This window comes from Drosophila melanogaster, chromosome X (genome assembly GCF_000001215.4).
Source record: "Drosophila melanogaster chromosome X".
Classification (NCBI taxonomy): Eukaryota; Metazoa; Arthropoda; class Insecta; order Diptera; family Drosophilidae; genus Drosophila; species Drosophila melanogaster.
Genome location: NC_004354.4, coordinates 10,532,794 through 10,554,679, shown reverse-complemented (window position 1 = coordinate 10,554,679; position 21,886 = coordinate 10,532,794). Strand labels below are relative to the sequence as shown.

Genomic DNA, 21,886 nt, shown 5'->3' with positions numbered 1-21,886 from the left:
ATTGTTTACCAAAAAGGATCATCAAAGAGTTGCCCCCCAAGTTTTCACATTTGTCATGGGCAATTAATGTCAGATAAATTTGAGATGGATGCCATGCATCGGACATCCCTGATTTGTCTCAAGTGATCTCACTTTCTTCGCCCGAAGTTTGTTTACTCGCGAGATTGCCAGCTGTTTTTTTTTTTTTTTTTTTTTTTGGAGGCCGTAATAAATAAACAATACTGATGACCAGAACGATTGCAGCTGCTGGCTGTTAAGTTTTCCACGATTTTCCGCAGTTTTCCCCACCCACTGCTATACCCCAAAAGTGACGCGCTTTTATCCTGACCGAGTGGTAACCCTAATAAACATATTTTCTCATTTGCAAAACTCTCATTATTACCACCACCCCCACATTTTCATCCTTTTGCCAGACCGCTTTTCCTAAGCATTTTTATCGCATGCTATAATTGTCTGCATAACAATAACACTTTTGACATTAGCAACAACCAGCGGAAAATGGAATGGCCAACATTAAGGCAACAACAATGTCATAATTTTTCACAATAAAAAGTGTTTTTGTTGATTAAATGGCGCAGAAGAAGAGTGAAGTGAAGTGAAGTCGAGTGGAGTGCCCTGCTAATTTGCCATATCTGAAATATCAAACCAACAAAAACAACAAATGGGGGAAACTTTTGCTCACTTTTCCATTTTCTCACTCTCTCTAAAAGTTTTCGCCAAGCGTTTATATTTTTTTTCTTTTTGCATTTTGCATGGTGTGAAGAGCCAAAAATGGTATTGGCCCTAATTTTATTGCTTTCGTTTTCATGTTGTGGGAATTTTTCGCGGGGAAAGGGTGCGAAACTCAAGTTCCTAAAAAAAAAGGCCAAAACGTGGGGATGGTTGGCGGTTTTAAGGAGTCTGAAAGTGGCATCATTCAATTGTTTTTGCCATGTGTGTTTATTACGCTGAAAAGGGGATGATGAACTTGGCTATAAAAGGATATAAACTTGCTAATGAAAGGGTTAACTACTGAATGACTACATAAAATGAGCGGGAAATGAAAATAAGCTTAAAAAGCGAAATAAAACCCACATTTTTTTAATTTATAGATCATCTTAGGAAGTAAATCCGCAATAGTTAATTTGAAGTTATGAACTATATCCTCTTGATCTCCATTCATCGCTGACATCTGCAAATTCTTACAAATAGAGAAAGTTGCCAGTTTTTTTTTTTCGATGTGTCCGCTTTTATTTTCCATTTGCAATCTGTAAAATGCATTTGCCATTTATGGACCGCACGTATATACCAGTTCACATAAATTTTACAATGTTGCATATGGCCAGATGCCATATAATCTTGTATTCATCATCGGCAAAGGCCACTTCTACTTCATCATCATCTCTCAAAGTTAAACGCTAGTGGAAATAATGGTTCAAATTGTTTCTGTTTTTCATCTGCAGTTGTTAAACATCGTAAAAATACATATGATATCATTTCATTTATGGGTTCGATCGTCATAATTTGGCCAAAAATCGACCTATAACAAAAAGTATAGTAGTCTTGCACAGCTTTTTATCACATCTAACGACTCATGTCCCTTTTTAACGGATTTACTGAAAAAAATTTTTGGGTCAAATTTTTGTATTTTTTATAAGGGGTAACATCATAAAAAAATTCAAAAAAAAACGTAAAAAATTAAGATTTTTTGATGTAAATACCAATCGTTTGGAAATTTTCTTACAAACTCAACGAGATATGGCATTCAAGATTTCGATCATTAATTCCAATGTTACGGGCAAAAAACTGATTTTATTTGAAAGGGAAATCAGCAAAACTACTTTTTGGCCAAAAATATATCTTTACCAATGGTTTTTTTTTTTTTGCCAAATCCTAACTGTTTCGATCAGCAGTTATACGGAATTATATAAACTTGCGTCATTTTTTCTTTATATTTAATATTTTGAAAAAAAAAAAAAAACGTTTGAAATATAAAAGAAATCGCCACAAATGAATGAAGTACTTTTGTGCGGTATTTCATTTGCTCCCCTTGTTTTTGTGGCAACTTTCACAGCGAAATTTATTAATTTATCCTAGGGGAGCAATAGTTCGATGCGTGTGCCAGTGTGCTTTGCTAAACTCCGACCTCCTGACCCCCGTAACTCCCACTCCACGAATTTTCTCCTGGGGGTCAGCAGACAGTAAACACGGATATAACTTCTGTCCACCGCAAGACCTCGGCTCCTTCAACTTCAAATGCCGTTAAGATACTTTCTGTTTGTGTTTTTCATGCCGTAAAGTGGGCGGTCGTCGGGGTCAGATGGCATTGGGGGCGTGGCAGCAGCAAGGGCATTATTTAATTACAGGACAACAGTGGTCCCAACCAGAGAACTGCAGCCCGCCACTCGCACTCTACGTCCACCCGATAAACACTCGGTACTCTAGGCACCCCGTTTTTTTTGACACCCTACTTGCGGCAACACAAAATACTCGAGTGTTTTACCGACGTTGTGTTTTTGTTACGAGTAAAAAAACCACCCGAGGCCTGCTGCGCAAGAGCCGTATGGGTGAGTGGACGCACAGTCAACGATCGGCCGCAGGTCATTTTTTGTATGCGGGCTGCAGTTCTCTGGTCATTTTTTGTACGCCTAAAATTTGTATGGGTGGAAGCGTGACGGGTATAAGAAATGAAGGGTAAAAGGGAATACCCAAGAAAATTTTTGTGCTCATGTCTTTGCTCTTTGATGGACTCAATGGGTGCCTCCCATTTCAAACACATAAAGTAATTGCAATTAAAGACGGCATTTGTTGATTTTTACGTTTTTTAATGTCTCAATCTAAATAATAAAAACATAGTGGGCTTAAAAAGTATCTATTAAATATAAGGACTTAATGTTGTTGGATCAGGTAGTAAGTCATCGACGTCTACCTGTTCCCCATAGATAGCGCCGATTTGTAGGAAAAACTTCACCAAATTTTTAAATCCGGCTCCGGTTACTGCAGAAAACGGCCGACAATCTTGGACAACCCATTGGGTGCATTTTTCAATAGCTACTTTCTTGTCGTTTTCCGAAACAATTTTTAATTCCGTTGGTCGTCTTAATGTTAGACAACATTTATGGCGGGATAAATTGGAGGTGTTTTTGTGTAAAAATTTGAGCACTTTCTGGCATTGCCTGCAGAACAGCCATCCGTCCAGAACAGTTTCATCTTCCTTTAAAATGTCACATAAAATGCTCCAAATAACACTTTTTCCTTTATGTTTATTGGCAACTGAGTATGTTCCATTGTTAATTTTATTTTTAACGAAATCAGCCGCTTCTGCCATTATTGTGACCTTTTCCTTTGGCTTCCAAATAATACTGAATCCTAACAAGCTAGTAATTGCATCGTAAAAAACAAAAAAGGGGCAATTAACAGCCGAGACACTGGACCAAAGACACAAGAACTCAACAATCATTATGTATGGCGCCATTTGACTCGACTACCTACGAGACCACTCGAGTATTTTTGGAAACACCCGAGTATTTTTGGAAACACCCATGTGTTTAACGGTATACCCACAAGTGTTTTTCTCACTCATCCCTTTTTAGGCACTGTGTGAGCGGCACCCGCGACGCAAAACACCGTATTGATTCGGGTGCGCACACAACGGGGTGTCTTGTCTGCATGTTCAGATTTATACTGTGTGTTTGTAAGTACCCGCGATGTGCGTGGCGAGTAGCACCCGCACACAAAATTGTAGGGTGTGAGTCGAGTGGTAAAAAAGTGCCACCCTTGCAGTTCTCTGGTCCCAACCATTCCCATTGGCACATTTTTTCACTTTTCCGCACTTGCTTCGCTTCGAAAGTCGTAAAAATTTTAAAAATGGCCAGTTCCTTTTGGTTGGCGGTTTGGGATCTCGACCCTGCCAATAACTTGACCCCATCAATGGCCTCCGGGAGCCTCGAAACAATTTTCGGACATTTTCCACCCAAAAAAAAGAAAGGAAACAACAAGCGCTTTTTAATTAATTTACAAATTCTGGTTCCTTGTTTACGCTTTAGATACTTTTGCTTCAATAGATATTTTCAATTGAAGCAGCGAATTGGTAATACAATTCTTCTTTGCCATGTTATATTGAATTTCTCCTTCGACTGAAAAGTAGCTTAAGTATTCATATTAAATAGCATTTATTCAAGATTCTTTTATTTATGCTCTCTTTCTTCTTATTTTTCCAGGTGAGTTATCCATTTGTCGTATGAGTACATCTAGTATGCAAATCTAAGTTTAAACAAAGGTAACAAATTAACAAATAAATACCTTTTTATGCTTAAAGCAATCTATTAAGTTATTAAGCCATCTATCTAAATATCTTATTACATGAAGAACTTGCATTTTAAGTGCATTGTGTGGCCCATAATACTTCATCGGTGTGCAACAAGGCGAGATATGTACTTCCATGCCCCTTACCTTGTGGCAACAAAATCCGCTTGGCAAATGTCTTGCAGTTTCGAAACACACCATGTTGCACACATCAACTTGCACGACAACTGCAGTCGGATTTTTGGATTTGCTTCAAGATTTTCCACAAGATTTTCTCCGCCCCCGCTATACACATATATATATATATATATATTTATATATCTGTTTCATTGTGCTCCCTTCGTCGCTTTCCAAACATTTCTCGTTTCGTGTCTCCGATTTGACAGTTTGTTTACAATATGTTTCCTCGGGGCGAGGTGGTCTCCTCTGTGTCTGGCAGCTCCATGCGGGCTTTTCCCGCTTTTCCCGCTTTTCCAACTTGGTGGCTCTTGTCATCATCGGTGAACTGCCCAATTATGTCAGAAAAAGCAGTGCAGGCAGAGGCAAGTGCAGATGTGAACTTTGCCCAGCCAGCTGCATCCGCATTTAATTTGATTTAAAATCATTAATATCTTATCTGGTTTGTGAGTTACAGCGAGCCATAATTGGTTCTTGGCAAGATGATTTACTCTTATCTTTAGGTTCAAAAATGCAATTGAAAGTAAGACCATGATGCTTCTATGGATTTATCGTAGTTTAAGTATATAATAGCATACTTTTGGATACCTTTTTTAATTTTCAGACATTTTTGTGGCCTCATCAAAAACGCCATTTAAAACTAGTAAATCAAATTGTAAATCTTGTGCTTTGGAATCTCAAAAATTCTAAAACCACAATCATCTCCATCCACTAATCTCTTATCCATTGTAACTATTTTGAGGGCCATTAGAATATCTTTGTGCCGCGCAAATTTTTCCTTAAACAACGCTGCTCGTTGTTGTTTTAAATAATTAATCATTTTGCCTGGAATACCAAAAACGCTAGCAACCCAAAAATATGCACATTATGTGGCTAAAGTCTAAAGAATGGAGTTTGCTGGAGTTCTGGATGGCCATAAAGGATAAAAGGCGATGGATAGTGTCCTGCACAGTGCAAAATAGTAGTGAAACTTCAGTGAACGAAATTTGCGAATTAATTGGGAAAATATAATTAGGAGATAACCGCAAAGATTTATCATTTAACTTTTTCTTTATTCGTGTTATAATTAATGTTTTATTATTAAGGTTTTGAAGTTTTAGTGTCCTTTACAAGATCGACATTTTTTCCTGTGTATCGCAATCTGAAAACGGAGAGCGAACCGATATAAATTGCATTATAGGCAAATTAATTGTTTTCACCGGCCGCAGGGGCGGGGGTGTGTGGGGTGAGGGGGGTTGAAGGGGGGTGGTGGCATTAATGGCCAACCCCTAAAACCACGCACACAGTCTGAGCGGCCGTCCAAGGACATTAATAAGGCCCAAAGGATGTGGTGACATTAATTGCGCGACGAAGGCCGAACCATTTTGTAGATGGGAGGGGGTTTTTCCGAAGGGGTGGCAGGGGGTGGGGTGAATTCGTGGGGAGCCGACAGTCATTACATTTCCATATAAATATTTATCGCATGTGATAATGCCGGCCTTGGGTCGCGTGAACCGCGTGGGGCTGACAATAGTTTTTCAATTTATGTTGTATATGGTCGGTGTTCTTGGAATGGGGGAAATCGTCTACAGGAGTTGCCCCATAAAGGGCACAGTTGTTATGCTTTATGTGTTCCTAATTGGTTGAAGACATTTATTTTATAAACCAATTCTTGAATATAATAAAATTTTGGCTTATAACGTGTACAACAAGTATGCAGTTTTCTTTATAAAGCGTGCGCATTCTGCGTATAACGAAACAATAATAACTAAAATTCATAATTTACAAAAGTCCAAAAATATTTTATTTTGATTTATACAAAATATGGATTTTCTCCGATTTTCGGGTGTCGACTGTACTTCTCTCTTAAGCCCTGTTAACTGTAACGGTAACTGCAATTTAAGCCATATGCTGTCTCACTCGCACTGCTCCAATATCTCGCTCTCCTGCTCACACATGCAATGGAGCCTGGCTTTGCATGTGTAATTAAGGCGAAATGGTCAAGAAATCATAATTTAAGTAGGACCCATTGTGCGACCCTCCCATTCTCTGCCCATTCCACCACTTTTTCGGCTGTTGGCAACATCTGTCTAAGCAAATAGCACATTCATTACATTAATTAATAATTGTATGGCATTAATTTTGATTTATTTGACGCTGTGCCTGTCTTTGTCACCCGCTCCCTGTCTCTGTCACTCTGGAATGTCGCAGCCAATTTGTCAGCTTGGTCAAATGGAAATGGAAATGGGAAGTAAAAGCAGCATTCCTTCTGGAATGCCCCTCCCATATTTGTCTTATTGGAGCCGGTTTCTGCTTCAGTTGGGAAAACAAAAACAAAACGAAAAGCTTTGGCCGCAACAGCTGGTCGATCATCATCCGCTCTGCGTCTTGCCACGAGTAAGAATGTAAGAAATGTAAAAGAACAGGCCAAATAACAAAGAAAACAAAGCGCATAACACAACTGAAAATAAGAGGCCAACAAAGGCAACAAAAGCAATAAAAATAATACAAAACTTTGGCGCAGTTTTGACGATTTGAGCGAAGGGCTCTCCCACGTTCAAGTTGAGTGTGATCGCGTGTGTGCGTGTTTTCATGTACACGATCACTGCTCTCTCCTCTCTCACAGCTCTTATATTACAGTGGGCAAAAAGTGCTTATCAATATGAAGTTATTGTTTTACTATTTAATTCATGACCATTCAATTGGTAGATAAACCTTAATATAAGGGTTTTATATTATTTATCTTCAGTTATATGCTTATATTCGAATCAAAAGTCGAGTTTGCAATTGCGATTTTAACAACATGTGGAGGGAAATGGTAAAGTTACCGCATTTGAGACTTCGCCCAGATTTCCTCCACCGCCCACTGCCACGCCTCCGCACGCAAACGCCTCCGTTTTTTGGCCTTCTCGATTTGCTAGATGCGTTATAAGGCGTCTTTAAATAGTCGGTCGCCTGCGTTCATTTCGGTCATTGATGCTTTGCACTGAAAGAAATTATGTGTACTTATGTAAGGCATATTAAACTATCGTTAATTTATGTTTGTATGAATCATGAATTTGTTGTCTGATAAGTTTGGAATTAAATAATTTGTTGTAAAATATTCGCAAACGACTTGCCCCGTTTTCCTCTCTGTGCAGTGCATAGTGGATGTTGTTAATTTTTGTGGCTGTGTGGATGCCGCGGTCTGCAATGCAGTTGACCAAAAACAATGCAAACGCTTTTATGGCGGTTTTTCGTGATTTCGATCGCGGCGGCAACAACAAAACAACGCATGAGGGGCGAGAGAGCGAAAAGAAAAACAAAACATTTGCGATTTGCGCAACTTACCAGCGGCCTTTGTATTCGTGTGCGTGTGCGTGAGCGGAGCATAAGCCCTCGTGTGTGAGTGGGCAGCAAAAGCAATCTCTCTCACTGGCGCTCTTCGTTCGCTCTCGTCGGCTTTTTCATTCGTGCGCCCGGTGGCAAACTACTGTTGTCTACTCACTCTGGTTGGAATGCCCGATGAGAACGGTTCGTAGTCGCGGATGCTCGAAAATCAAATAAGAAACGCCGACAATGTTGTTTGCCATTTTCGCACGCGAATAATTTCGAATTGCAAAATTTGTTGTGTAAGTGCGCGGCATTTTTTTTTCTCAATGCTAATTGTGTGTGTGCGTGTAATTAACCAACATTCGGGTGCCAAATAAATAGATTAAAAAAAGCCTTAAAACATTTGCGATTATTTTGTATGCCTTACCGTTTTTTTGTTCGTGTGCGTGCGTGTGTTTGTGTGCGTGTGTCTCATTTATTTATTTTAATTCTTCGCAATGCAAACCCAAATAATGAAAGAATAACAGAGAACAAGAAAACAAAGAGGAAAACCGAAAAAAATAAATGTTGCTGCCGCTTTTTTTCTGCTTCTTCTTCTTTGTATTTTTACAGGCACTTTTGTTTGTTTTTGTCTCGGTCTCGTTTATTGTTTTTCCTTAATTTTAGATTTTGCACATGGGTTCGCTATTCGCTATAGTAAATGCAAATAAAGCAAAAAAATTTTCAGTTTGGAACGAGTTTTCATCGCATTTTGAGTTCGGTTTTGATTTTGCAAGGCCTGCAGTTAAATTTAAATCTATGTCGCACATTGATCTTCGTGGGTGACTCATGTTGCCCTCTCTTTCTTGCCAAGTTTTTTGCCGTCTCTTTCTGACTCAGTCCCAGATTCTTCGGAATTATCGCGTTTATCACCTGCAGAGCTAACAAAAATGAGCAAAAAAAAAAAAAATGCCCCCAAGTATTCGCAATTTATGTTTTTGGGATTGCCTAATATGGTATTTTTCATTAACCAACAAAAAAAATCCGGTACATTACGATTTTAGTTTATGACTTTGGGGATTGGTTATAGCCTCAAGCTCTTAAATCTGTTTAAAAAATCCACAAAAACCAAATTCTACTATTTATTAATGTAAATTGTATATATAGTAATTCTTTTGAATAAATTGTGTTTGCTTATTTTTAATGAAATATGGTTTATGATTATTATTACCCCTTTGATTTGTTAGTAGTTTAACACCTGTTTACATTTATTATTTAAAGAAGAGTGGTTTCATCCATATTCCTCGATAACTCCCAAGTTTTCTGAGATACTTTGTTCGAACTAAAAATACCATATCTTCATATTCATATGCGGAGTGTGGGGTCCGAAAATAGCTTGTGGAAATCATAATTTCCTCTGGCTGCACTTTAGTTTTCCCCACTCGCTTTCCTCAATCCTTTTTAGCTCTTCTCCGTCATTAATGTCATTCGAGACGATCGACAATCAATTTAACAACAAATGTGATGACACTTGAGTTTTCCCCAAAGGAACATGAAAGAAAGAAGGGCTGCGCAAAAGAATGGGCAGAAGAATTGCTAGCATGTGCTGCAGCGATTCTTCGCAGCCGCATTCCAATACATACGTATGTATGTGTTTAATGCTTAATGGGCTAAGACTAGGCCACTTGCGGTTAACGTTTATTAACTGTAAATGAAGAAAAGCACTAACCGAAACCTAAAAACGAAATGCAGATTGCAGTTGGGCGCGAAAAGCCGCAGGGAAAATCCACTTAGAGTTTTCTAATAAACCGCTAAAAATATCTTGATATTATACCAATATTCTACTTTGTAGTACATCTTTTTACATTTATATAAACTTTCTTTTTATATTCTTTTCAATCAATTAAAGTCTGATAAAAGCCAAAGAAGCCTTCAAATTAATATAATTTAATAGCCATAACCATTTTTATTGTTCAATGTACATCGCATTAAACATAAACTGTTGTCCACGCTTTATCAGGATTTCCATTTTCGCTCTTTTAGTTTTCCAGCATGAAAATTGTTCAGGTTTTCCATCGCTTTTTTTTTGTTTTTGAGTGTGGAGTTTCATTAACGTGCATTGTACGCCTGAGTGAATTTTCCATTTTATTTACATATCAAGCGGATGGTCAGCAATGGGGAATATTTTTTCTTTATTTTTTCTTTTTTTTTGTTGAGTTTTGTTGTCATGACAACCACTCGAATGAATTGAGAGAATGACTGTGGGGTAAACGATTCTGCGGCAGAAAAAACCATAATTAATTCTTTAATATTCTCGATTTTATCTGTTTCAATTCAACGAACGAATAACAAAAAGTGCAAACCGTGAAAATGCCATCGAAGCATCGGAAAATAGTGCAAGAAGTTGCATTTTAAACAATTTTAATACGAAACTCTTTCAACAGTCAACGAACTTGTCGTCGCAGAAAGAGACGGAAAGCCACAGAGAGAAAGAGAGGGACAGCGTCTCTTCTCCGCCTCTGAAAATTTGCATAGAGAAACACGACACAGCAAGCACCAGCATGTAAGTAATGCAAAAATGCAAAAAAAAAGAACAGAAAAAATACAAAATGAAAAATTGTTTCGCTACCAACACAAAAACTGCACTCAATAATGAAGATAACAGGATTCTTTTATGGTTTTTATGGTAGGACACTTACTGGAGAAGAATTGCTTGAAAAGAATTGCCACAAGAACGCGACGTTCTATGTTATGTTAAATATTTTCGGGCTGTTAACTGGAATGTTAAATATTAAAGATACAATGACCCCCCTCCCATGGCAATAAGTATCTAATAGATGAAGAGAGTTCAAAGTGCCTGGGCTGTTGACTTATTGACTATTTGAACCCCCCGTTTCAAAGTCGTAACAACTAAAACTCCACATGTGCAACAAATACGCCGGCTTTTCCTTATCAACTGTCGTGCACTGCGCAAAACACAAACAAACCGAAGGGATGGGGCAGCAGTTTTGGTCAGATAGATGGACAAAACATGACGGAACATTTAAGGCACTTAGAACAAATGACCCCTCCCCTCCCACATTCTCCGACATCATCCACCCAATCAAAGTTGCCACCTGAAAGCGATAAGGGGAAAGCATTTGTTGGAAAAGTTCTGCGATGTGGCGAACAGGGGGCTGCGATGAGGCGGGGAGGATTGGCGCCTTCGATATCGACGGTCAATCGATGATGTCTCCCAAAAAAAAAATAAGCGACAATGACAATTTCTTTGTAATTTGTTTGTCTGCTCCCCGAAGTTGTGGTTTCCCCCCTTCCACTATCACAACTTTATCTACACTGACAAATAGGCAGATATCAAATCAGAAGGCACAAAGAAAAGATGCAAGAATCAATTATCAATTGAATCTGTTAATAACGTTAAAGCTGACTAGATTCTACAGAGTACAAAAAGAATAGGCTTCCCGAGTTCCCATATTTATATCATCATATTTGTATATTTTTTTTCACTGTGCATTTACTGGACAAACATTCAAATAGATTTTGAAAAGCAAACTGATGATAAATAATGAATTTAACCGCAGGCCAACTGAAAAGTCAATAGCAACAAATTGCAGTCTTTGGAAGAGAATACGTACGTTTCCCCATTTCCTTTTTGATTTTTTCCCCCGATTTTGTTATCAGCTGCGGGCCAATTTGAACAACTTTCGTTCTCGTTCATTCATTTGCTTTCCCAAGAGCAGGGGCACCCACCTGTCTTATCAACAGAGTCTCCCCTTCTATTCGAATTCATAACCCATTTTGTAGGAAACAGTAGTGCCCATTACGAGTCTTACATCCAATAAGCGATTACGAAACTCCTCGCTGGTATCTCAATAAGTTTTACATACATATGTACATAGTACATTGCGTAATTCCTCAGAGAAATAATGGGATTTCAATGCGTATCGCAATTGTAGCAATCGGCGTTCATTTAATTGTTTAAGAATTTGATGGGGAAACATAAGAGGATTTGTGCAGCTTAAATTGTTTTTAAATAGTGGTTCACAATTTTGATTGACAGATTTCCTAAGAGTTCAGTTGAATGAATTTCTTGCATATATTTAGAAATACACTATAAATATTATCCTTTGATGCATAACTTACGTTATGACTCGAAGAGCTTGAGTTGTAAATAAAACATTAAAAATTCATTAATGATATTAAATCATTTAAAAACCTATTTGGGCAAATTAAAATCACTGTGGCCACCGAAAATCCATGAACCTCTTGTAAGCAGCGTTTAACTTTATTTTCAGGGTCTCCAACTCATATAATTGCGATCTTTTAGTATCTCTCAATTGAAACTTGTTGCAAAGAGGCAAAGGGGCGGGGCTATGACAAGCATCAGCTCAGTTCAGTTTTTTTTTATGTTTTGCTGTAATTTTTTGGTCTTTTTCAACTCACTTCCGCGTGCTCTTTGTACTTCTGCCTTGGCATCTTCTTTGCGTTTTGTTCAAGATATACTTCAGACGTTGACGACGCACTGCAAATTGTGGGTTGTCAGGGGGTTTTCGGTGGCTTTGCGCGGTTGAGGGGCTATTCCGGGGGCTAAAAACTAAAAACCCGATGGAATGGGCGATCCAGAGATGCGAGATTGTAGCTGAAAGGCGGCATCAGACGATGACGAAGTCGCGACGTTCATTTCCCATCTTGAACTCGCGACTGGGCCCCGTTGTCGTTGGCAATATTTAATCAAGCCAAGAAGCCAACTGGAAGCAGCCGCCTACAGGGTGAAACACCAACAACCAAACAACCAACTCAAAATCAAAATCGAAAACAAAAACCAGAATGAAAATCAGCGAAAGACAAAGCCAACTTCTTGTTGCCGATGATGCTATTGATAGAGTTCGCCATGAGTGAGCTCGTCTATCTGTAAGATACGTAGATAAACTTGCAATCTGTGTGCGTGGGTGGTTGTCGGACCAAACCCGAACTCAAACCCATGCCGATTCCCAAACCCAAACCCTCGAAATATATGTGTATATCCATTGCGACAGCTTGGCACCCCACGTACAAAACAGGTGACCACATGAGTTGTGGTTAAATTAATATCTAGATATGTTGCAGAGGTGGTTCTTTAAGATACTTTTATAATCCGTAAAGTATTTCTCATTGAAAACCGAACAACGAAGTGTTTGTAATCCATTTGAAAGTGTTTCTGATACTTTATTGAAATATTATTACAGAATTTACAAATCAAAGTATGTTTGCTCTCTCATTTTCGATTATTTTAACTTTTAAGTGTTATTAAAATTGACTTTTGCTTTTTGTTGTTGTTTCTTTTTGAAGCATTTTCAATAAAGTAGATGTCACTCAAATGATAAAATCGTGAATCGTTAGGCTTTTAGTGGCCTTTTTTTTATGGAATATCAAAACCGCAGTGGCTGAAAGTTATTTATTTTTTACTTTTATTACTTTTATGTTGATTGCAATCAAATTGTGAAGCTGCATTTGACAATCCACTAGCTTTCCCAGCTATCGAAATGTGACTAAAAGCGTTTAATAATAGAGAAACAGCTGCTAGCTAAATTTTACAATTTACTTAACCAGGCGCATTCGACTTGAATTATCTATCGTTGTCCAAATATATATAGCAGTATATCTCAATTTATTTATACCGGTTGAGATTTAGGAGTTTCCCAAGACAGATGTTGTTGTCGCTGCGCCAAGAGCAACTTTCTATGCCACAAAAGCGGCAGTAAATTGTAGTTAATGATCCTTTTGTGGATTTCCCTCAGGTAATGGGATAATGAGCTTTCCTCATCGCCGCCGCGAATTTCCTCCCTCTCCCCAAAGGAGGCGGAAAATGTTAATTTCTTTATGATATTTTCGCGCGAACTAAATGAAGCGTTTAATATGCAAGCGTAAATGCTAAATAAAATATAAAAATGGATTATCTTCGACAGACGAAAATTGAAAGATAAACTGGTGGAAGAAAGTGGCGGGAAAACCCAAAATCTCTGCCTTAGAAATGTCAACGGGCGTGAAAGTGACAGGAGAATGAGGGTGGAGTGTTTTTCTTCTTTTCATTTTTATCATTCGCTTGAGGGGTGTGGCAGCAATCAAAGTTGAAAATTAGGCAATAAAATTAAACGAACGGCAACGAAACCGGCGGAATTAAAGGAGCGGGACATAACCTTTTGCTTTTTTTTTTTTGTCTTCTCACAATAAACACAAATAAAAGAGCCACGAAAAACGAAAAGAAATTGCCGCAAATGGTGGAAAAATTGACATGCCACATGGCCAAGTTGAAGTTTGAGAGCGGCGTTGCCGCACTTCTCCTTCTCTTGGCACCCCGATTTTTTCCACTTCTCGTGTTTTATTTTCGGGGGAGTGTATTATGCGGCCATAAACTATACCCCCAAAGACACTAGGCCAGGTAAACATAGCTTAGGCTAACTCAACGATTGATTTACCAGCAAGTTTGTTGCCTGACAACAGTTGGTTTTGGCCAACATTTCGTTGCTTTGTTTTGGCCACTTTATGTGAAAGTGGCATGTTGTTGTGCACCGCTAATGAAGCGATTTGTAGCTGCCCCACTTAACCAGTATCGAGTGCTTAGGTGTAGCATGGAAATTAGGCATAAGAAGTATGGTATACTTAGGGGTTTTAGTTTAGTATGCTTAGCTAAAGGTTCACATAAGTATATTTGTATCCTGTCGAAATTGAACAAAAATGCAATAATATTTAGTGTGTTTCTTGCGTTTCTTTAAAACACTTGATAAGTATCTAATTGCCAGACGTCTGGCACCAAGCTAACAGATTGTCACAGCCCAGATCTGTTGTTTTCAACTTACCATATCCCGCAGCACGTACCAAATGGCATTTACAAAAATGAATATCGCCACGGGATAGATGCAGTTTCTCGCATTTTCTAAATGACCACAAAATGCTGAACAGCGTTTGCAATTTTTGTAATTTTCCAACTCGGTTTGCTTCTCTTCTTTGGCTGCTCCAATTTGGACCCCAGAAGCTGAGCTCATAATCTGCTAAACGCATCATTACTGTGGAAGCTGTGCCCCGGGAGAAATATAAAGTATCTGATGGATGTGCATGCGGCTGTAGCTGTGGATGTGGATGTGGATGTGGATGCACAAATGGTAGCAGCAGATTTTGCAATTGCAACTGCGAGGGCGTGTTGCTCATTAAATTTCCGCTCTCTTTGCAAAATGAAGTGGCCAACGATGTGGATGTTGGATGTTGAATGTTGAATGTTGCTGGATGCCCAAGTTCCTGGCTGATGCTGTTGGTTATGCTCTGCAAACTCATAAAATAACTGTAATTGTCGTAGCATCGGTAACAAACGACGTTGCCGCACTTCACTCGGCCACTCGAGAGCCAGAGTTTTCGCCTCAGTTTCGGCGTCAACTTGTTGCCAGTCACGTTTCGTGTCCGTTTCACCTCGGACAAAAAATAATGTCCAAGGAGCTGGTGCCAAAGGGGAGTGATGCAGTAAGCTGAAGCTCAACGCTCACTGCCCAGTAAAACCCAGTGAAAAAATATATGCGAAATTCAGTCAGGGGTTCTTAAAAACGTAGCTACAAATTACTAACAACCTAGTAAAATGTTCATTCAAGTTTGAATATCTTAAGTTATTGAGCTTAACCAGTTTAACATTTAAATATTTAGGGAGTTATCTAAGCTACTACATTAATCGAATCATTTTGTGATTTAATTAGTTCTGTGCATCGTAGTTTTTGCACTGTGTATCAACTGCACCTGTTTCTTTGTTAGATGGGTTCCTTCTTTGCGCCATCACCTGCGGCTAAAAAAAAAGCGCCCGTATCTGGGAGAAGAACGGTCACGAACACCAGGGCGCAGTATCCAGAGCATACAAAAGCAAATTTTCTGGTTCATTGCAACCATTCAAACTGTAATCAGATACTAGCCCTGCCGCCAACCCCTTTTCCCTCGATTTTTGTAGTATTTTTTGTTGTTGTTGTTGCTGTTGGTCTCTTGAGTGGGACGGGTGCATTCCAGCAGAGCAGGTTGCACAGGTCTGCTTTTTTTTTTCTTGTAGTTTAGTTTGGCTTTTCAGTTGAGTGTGGGTGAGGGATTAACTGGCGATCGATAGAGGATGGCAGGATAAATATAAGGTATCTCAGACATACGGGCGATTGCAGTCCAATGGAAAACTAGTTCAAAATCAAGCGACTGCTAAATGAAAAAATACTTCTATAATCAAACTTAAAATTGATAATCAAGCTGTTAATAGAAGTTAAGAACAAGAGATATTTTTTTGAATAGAGAACATCGTTGCAAATACGTTGAACTTGCCCCAAGGCAAACATCGTCTTCTGACTGCCACAGATACATATTGAATGTACATATGTAAACGATTTCAATTATAATCCGGAACTGCAACAGCGAAATCATCTGTTGATTCCTCAAACTGCCACGCCCCCGAAAGCAATTGAGATTGACCCAACGACACCCTTTTTGCACTTCTACAGCTGCTACAGCTCGTGGCAATAAGCAGCGATCGTGCCACTCTTTCGCTCTTTTTCACAAAGAATCTATCTTTCTGTCTTCTCACATGCTGATCGTTTTGCACTGAAAGAAGTGGTGTCTTAAATTTTTAAATTATACGCTTCTTTCAGTGTGCTGATCGTATTTCTTTCGGATTGAGGTTTTATGCTCGCCTGTCAAATGGATTCAACACAAGTCGACGGTGTAAAAATAACAACTCGTAAAAGCAAAACGAAAATCAACTTAATTTGATGTAAAACACTTAGAAAACACAAAACACCACGCGAACGAATATCAAAATATTGTAATAAAAAATATTTTTATAAACCCCAAGATAGAAGAGCGGGGGCTAAAAAACAAGAAGAGGAAAATGAGAAGAAAAAAAACGTCGACAGAAAAGAGAATACGAATTGGAGAAAATGTGGATATATACAGATAAATTGAATATCTTTTTAGAGCAGATTGTAACGGTACCGCTTTCTTGACCCAGAGACAACAGCACAAAACGATATTATACAGATAGATACATATATATATATATAGTAGTAGATGTATATAGTAGACAAGAACGCCATAATACGAGATCAATGAATTCGAGATCGCTTGATCGTTTATGCTAATTTCCAACTTCCATTTCATTTGACTTTACTCTCTAGTGCTTCTTTATGCAAATAGATCGCGTTCCTATTCGAATGGAAATGCGAAAGTGTCAATTTGCGTATCTCGTGTCGTCATAAATCATCGTCATTTCGTGTCGTGTCTATGTGAATTGTGAATTCAGTGACAACGTCGATTGCCAAATGCTCGGTTGGGCCATTCATCGATCTTTGGGAAGCACACATGACTTCAAAATGACACATTTTGCCATGCGCGGTTTCATCTGAAATTTCCGCATTTCAGTTCCGAAGATACGTATGTACATAAGATATATACGTGGGCTGAAAGACCGATCGATCGATCGATCTATAGTTTTTGAGCATGATTTCTCGTCTTTGGGAGAACTAATTTGAAAGATGTGCGTGCTTAGCATACATATTTGGCATGATTATTGGCTAACGAGTTGAGATTGATTATATCTACGAATCTCTGGTGAAGTTTCAACAATTTAATTGGCAAATTACTATTAATATAATCAAGTTTTAAATGTTTACAAATCTTTTCGACATAACAGTAGTATCCACAAGACTTTTAAGTTGCAAGAATCGCATCTTAAGCCTAAGCTGCCCATCCATAAAAAAAAGCCCCAAATGAAAGCCCCATTTGGGGTTATGGACTTTCGTAATAAGAATTAAGCGCACCCAATTGATTTCCAAGATGTTTACAACTCTATGGAAACGAATCGTTAACCATTCGACATTTCGTTTCGTTAAGTGATCTTTATGGATGGATTATGACCGATGGACGGTTGTGCGCATATTTCTCTTTAATTAGAGCCCCACACGCCCAGTTGAAATTCGTTTTGCCTTTCTCAAGTCGTCGAGATCCCTTGTTCCCTCCCCTATTTTATTCTACAAATGCGTAGGGCATTTAAGCCTCTCGTCTTTTCAATTAGAACTACACAACTAGTGACGTCATAAGCGGCGATCTTCGATGGGGGGGGGGGGGGGGGGAAAAGGAAAATAGTTCGACCCCTTTTACTTGGCCACATGTTAATTTCCCCAGCAAACTTTTCTGCTTTTATTGTGTTTTGTGTATGATTTTTTATAATTCTTGTAGCAAACAATGACAATGTTGATCGAAAGTTTCTAACGAATGATATATACATATAATTAACTAGTGTATCTATATAGATTTTTCTTTTAATTTTAAATATCAGCATTTTTGCTGAGCCCACTGTGAAGTTACCGTTGTTTTATCATTGTATTTTTCGCTGCTGCTGGTTGTGTGTATCTTTTATTTTTATTTTTATCTCTCAGACTGCCAATGGCATACACTTGCGTTCCACGAGGGCGCAACGTAAAAGTTGCTGAGCAGGTTTTTTATTCGTTTTTTTTGCTATACAAAACGGCTTCTTTTTCATGCTTCTGTTTTTTTTTTTTTTGTGGCAGCGTTGCACTTTCATATTTTTGTGTGCAGTTCGTGTTGCTGTCGTTGTTGTTGTTGTTGTGTCTATTGTATGGTCAAGTTTTGCAACTACGAACCGTAAGATACAAATGGAGCAACATCGGTTAACATCCAACGGTGGCGGGAAATGGCAGCCCCAAAAGTAGTTTAGTTGCACCGTGGAAAATTAGATTAAATTAGATTAATAAATCATATCAGCTATGCTCCAAATATTACTACAAATTGCATTAATGGTAACACATTAGGTAAAGATTGTTTGATTTGAAAAATGGTCACAGAGGTCGAGCATTAAATTTTGATTTTTTACAAAATAATAATAACATATACATCTGATTACTTTTTTTCTTTAATTTTATGTTTTATTTTTATCAGTGCATTTTCAATTGATATCGAACTGCATTTCTGTGTGCATATCTAAGCTGCCCCATATCATAAATATTTCAACGCCTCTAGTTTTTGGTTTTTTTTTTTCGTTTTGCTTCTCTGGCGATATTTTTTAGCGGCGCCTTTCACCGAGCAAACCGACAGCATCTTTGGCTACCAAGCGAATTGAGTTTGGCGGGGTATCTGATAGATACAAATTGTGTAAGCGGCGAATTTCGTTTCCTTTTCGACTGCGTGAGGCAACCCATTAGTCACTACTGGGCCAGCATTTTTTTTTCACACAAAAATAAATAACATAAAACAAAAAAGTATCTCAGAGATAAATGAGAGTTCAATGTGTTATGAGTGTGCGATGGCTTTAGTGGGTTACCAAACAACAGCACTATCGAAAATATGTTTACTATTTGTACTGATAGATAAATTAAAATGTTTTGTTATAGTTTTAGATATGCTTTTTTTCAATTTGTTAGGTTATTCATCAAACTCGTTATTTGTTCAACTTAGAAGCAAGTCCATTTTAAGGCAGGGCCGCCCACATATCTAGTTTCTACATTAGTTTCACATAATAAAGGTTTTTAATGGCTAACATATGGGCTTTTAATTTACAACGAATGACCGATTTAAAATGCTCTTAATTCAATCCCTGTATAAATATTCTGTTTATGTGGAGACATTAACTGCGTTACCACGATCACCCACAAAAGTATCTCAGAGATACGCTTCTCATTTGCATTATAACGTTACACCGACCTACACATTTAAAGATCGATCCGCCCACCATATCGAATGCATCCCACATTTATCAGATATTTTCAACGACACCCCGAATGAAAATTCATTCATCTCAAAGATACCGGCTGTGTTTTTAGTTCACAAATCACACAAATTGCTCTTGGGCAAAAGTGTGAAATTTTCATTCAACCAAATCCCAGCGAACAAATTAAAAATTCATAAAAACCTCGAATGAAAAACGAAAATAAAATTAACGAAAATTTCCCAACACCAAACAAATTATAAAGAAATGAAGTAGGGGACATGGAGAAACATTGAAATAAACGAAACTTACATTTACATAATTTATAGACTCGTGTCGCAGGTTATATATATTTATTTAGATAACATTTCAAAGTTGTTTGTGTTATTCTGTTTGTTTTTGTTTTTGTCGCTCGTTTATATATCGCTTTTTTTTGTTGATTCTTGAGCTCTAAATGCCACAACGTCTGGCATTCCACATCGCATTTTGGGGGACACAACGTGGGCGTGGATTTCTTGTAGGTGGATTGCTAAGGCCTTGAGCTCTATAGAGCTGGGTGGAAAAATATATTATAGAATGGAGTGGAGTGAGGCTCATAGAGCGGGATGCCAAGAAGGAAACCTCAATGACCAGCGAATGCTGTCGAAATCAATTTGGCTAATGTTGTCGCCATGGAGTGACGGGAAAACACATACCTACGACCCCGTTCCCATTTTCATTCACATTTCGTTCGATTTCAGGTTCGATACGAAATCACTGATTAATATAATGATTTCTCTGCAGAAATGATTAAAGTTATTGAATTGATCAATGTTGGCTGTCTTAAATATCACTTAAAAATTATGTGAATCTCTTTTGCTTTGCTCTACCTGCAATTATCAAGTTGCCATAAATTTGTTTTAAAAAATGCCCGAATTAATAATGCGCTCTTAAGCAAATCCTAAAAAAAAATTGAAATCCCGGAACGTACAAAGCACCGATAACAAAAGTCAAACCATCAAAGACCTCAAAATCGTTGAGCCTGGCACGCAGCAAACGCATTCATTGCAATGCGAAATCAATTACACTAAAACCATGGATGGGGAAATAGGGCTGTGTGAAGGAAAACCCCATTCCCCCCCCCCCCCACCTGTCCCTTTTTCCCCTTTCCCTTTTCCTTTCGCTTTGCCCATTTCCCAACCCCCGCTGTGGAAACACGTCGCGCACGTGTCGAGCGTACTGCCGATAATTTGTAGTAACAAGGCAGACAAAAAGCAACCACCGGGGCAAAGATCTCACCACCCCCAAAGAACCATATACACATATACCCCAACCACCGGGGAAAAGAATTGAAAAATTACTAAACACAAAAGCGCGGAACGTGGCCACCCAAAAGCAGAACAAAAAAAAAAAAAAAAACACCCACATATGGGAAATAAATATAAAAAATAATAATTTCGACTTTTAAGTTGGGAAGCCCCAATCGAAAAACTGAGTGGAGTGGGTGAAGCCCCAAGTTTATTCCATTCCACTTACGGAACCCCTAGAGTTCGGGAGCAATAAGCGATAAGCACTCATTCATTATTCACTCACTCACTCGTACACTCGCATATGAATCACATTCATGGTATGGTTTTAATTGCATTCTGGTTGATAGATGCACTTAGAGTATTGCTTAATAATTGTCTATGTGTACACATTTGCTTAGAATGTTGTATGTACAATGAAATGAACATTGGACATTGCGAAATTATGTTTGACTCATAGAATATATCGCATATCATATGAATAGTAATATCAGTACATGGATATATCAGTTTTAATTTAAAATAATGTCACCAAATAAAAGCTGAATGGTAAATATTTAATAATTTTGAGGCGGGGTCTTTATCGGTCCAAATATGTCGCCTTTTCGCCTTGAAATCAATCACTATCCACTATTAATACAATGGCCATAAAAATAACTTGGCAAATTGCAAAAACAAACGGCGAGCTTCATTGCACGCGACATTCATTCAATCGCGTCGTGCTTCGCCTGGCAGCCAATCCAAAATGATCCCAATGATTCCAAGTTGGGTACCGTCGTGCCCTCCTCCTTATTAGAATGAAAATACGAAGAAAACTACTCAACTAGCCCAAGTTTGGCTGACAATTTGTTGACAATTGCGTTTCACACTTTGCATAATAATCAGAAATGGCAACCGAGAGAAATAAAGTTTGCATAAGTTCATAAAATAAAAAGCAATGTTTGCGAATGAAGTAGCACATTCCCACTCCCAAAACTCGAGCTCGAACACGAAACCATTTGAAGGCGAGACAATTTATGGTAATATATTTACAAGGAAATTCGCATCCAGCGAAATGAATCAGAATCATCGGAATCGCAATCACAGGGATAATGTATGGCATGTATGTGTATCTTAAATGCTACAGTACACAAACAATCAAATGTAATCGAACCCGAAC

General features: G+C 38.3%; 1 protein-coding gene across 10 annotated transcripts in view, besides 1 other annotated feature; it reads left to right on the top strand.

The window, feature by feature from the left end:
* The window catches only part of spri (sprint), a 95,354-nt gene that overhangs the window by 30,743 nt on the left and 42,725 nt on the right, over positions 1 to 21,886 (top strand). For 2 of the 10 annotated variants that reach the window (NM_001272485.1, NM_176723.3), the window contains exons 1-2: positions 7,926 to 8,051; positions 10,088 to 10,294. The exons of 6 other annotated variants lie outside the window; for them this stretch is intronic. The gene's annotated coding sequence lies outside the window, so the exon portion shown is untranslated. Of the gene's footprint in view, positions 1 to 7,925; positions 8,052 to 10,087; positions 10,295 to 21,886 lie in introns of those variants that run through there. 2 more of the 10 variants (NM_001272484.1, NM_001103471.2) reach the window with 2 other exon arrangements.
* Positions 2,364 to 3,769: a mobile genetic element.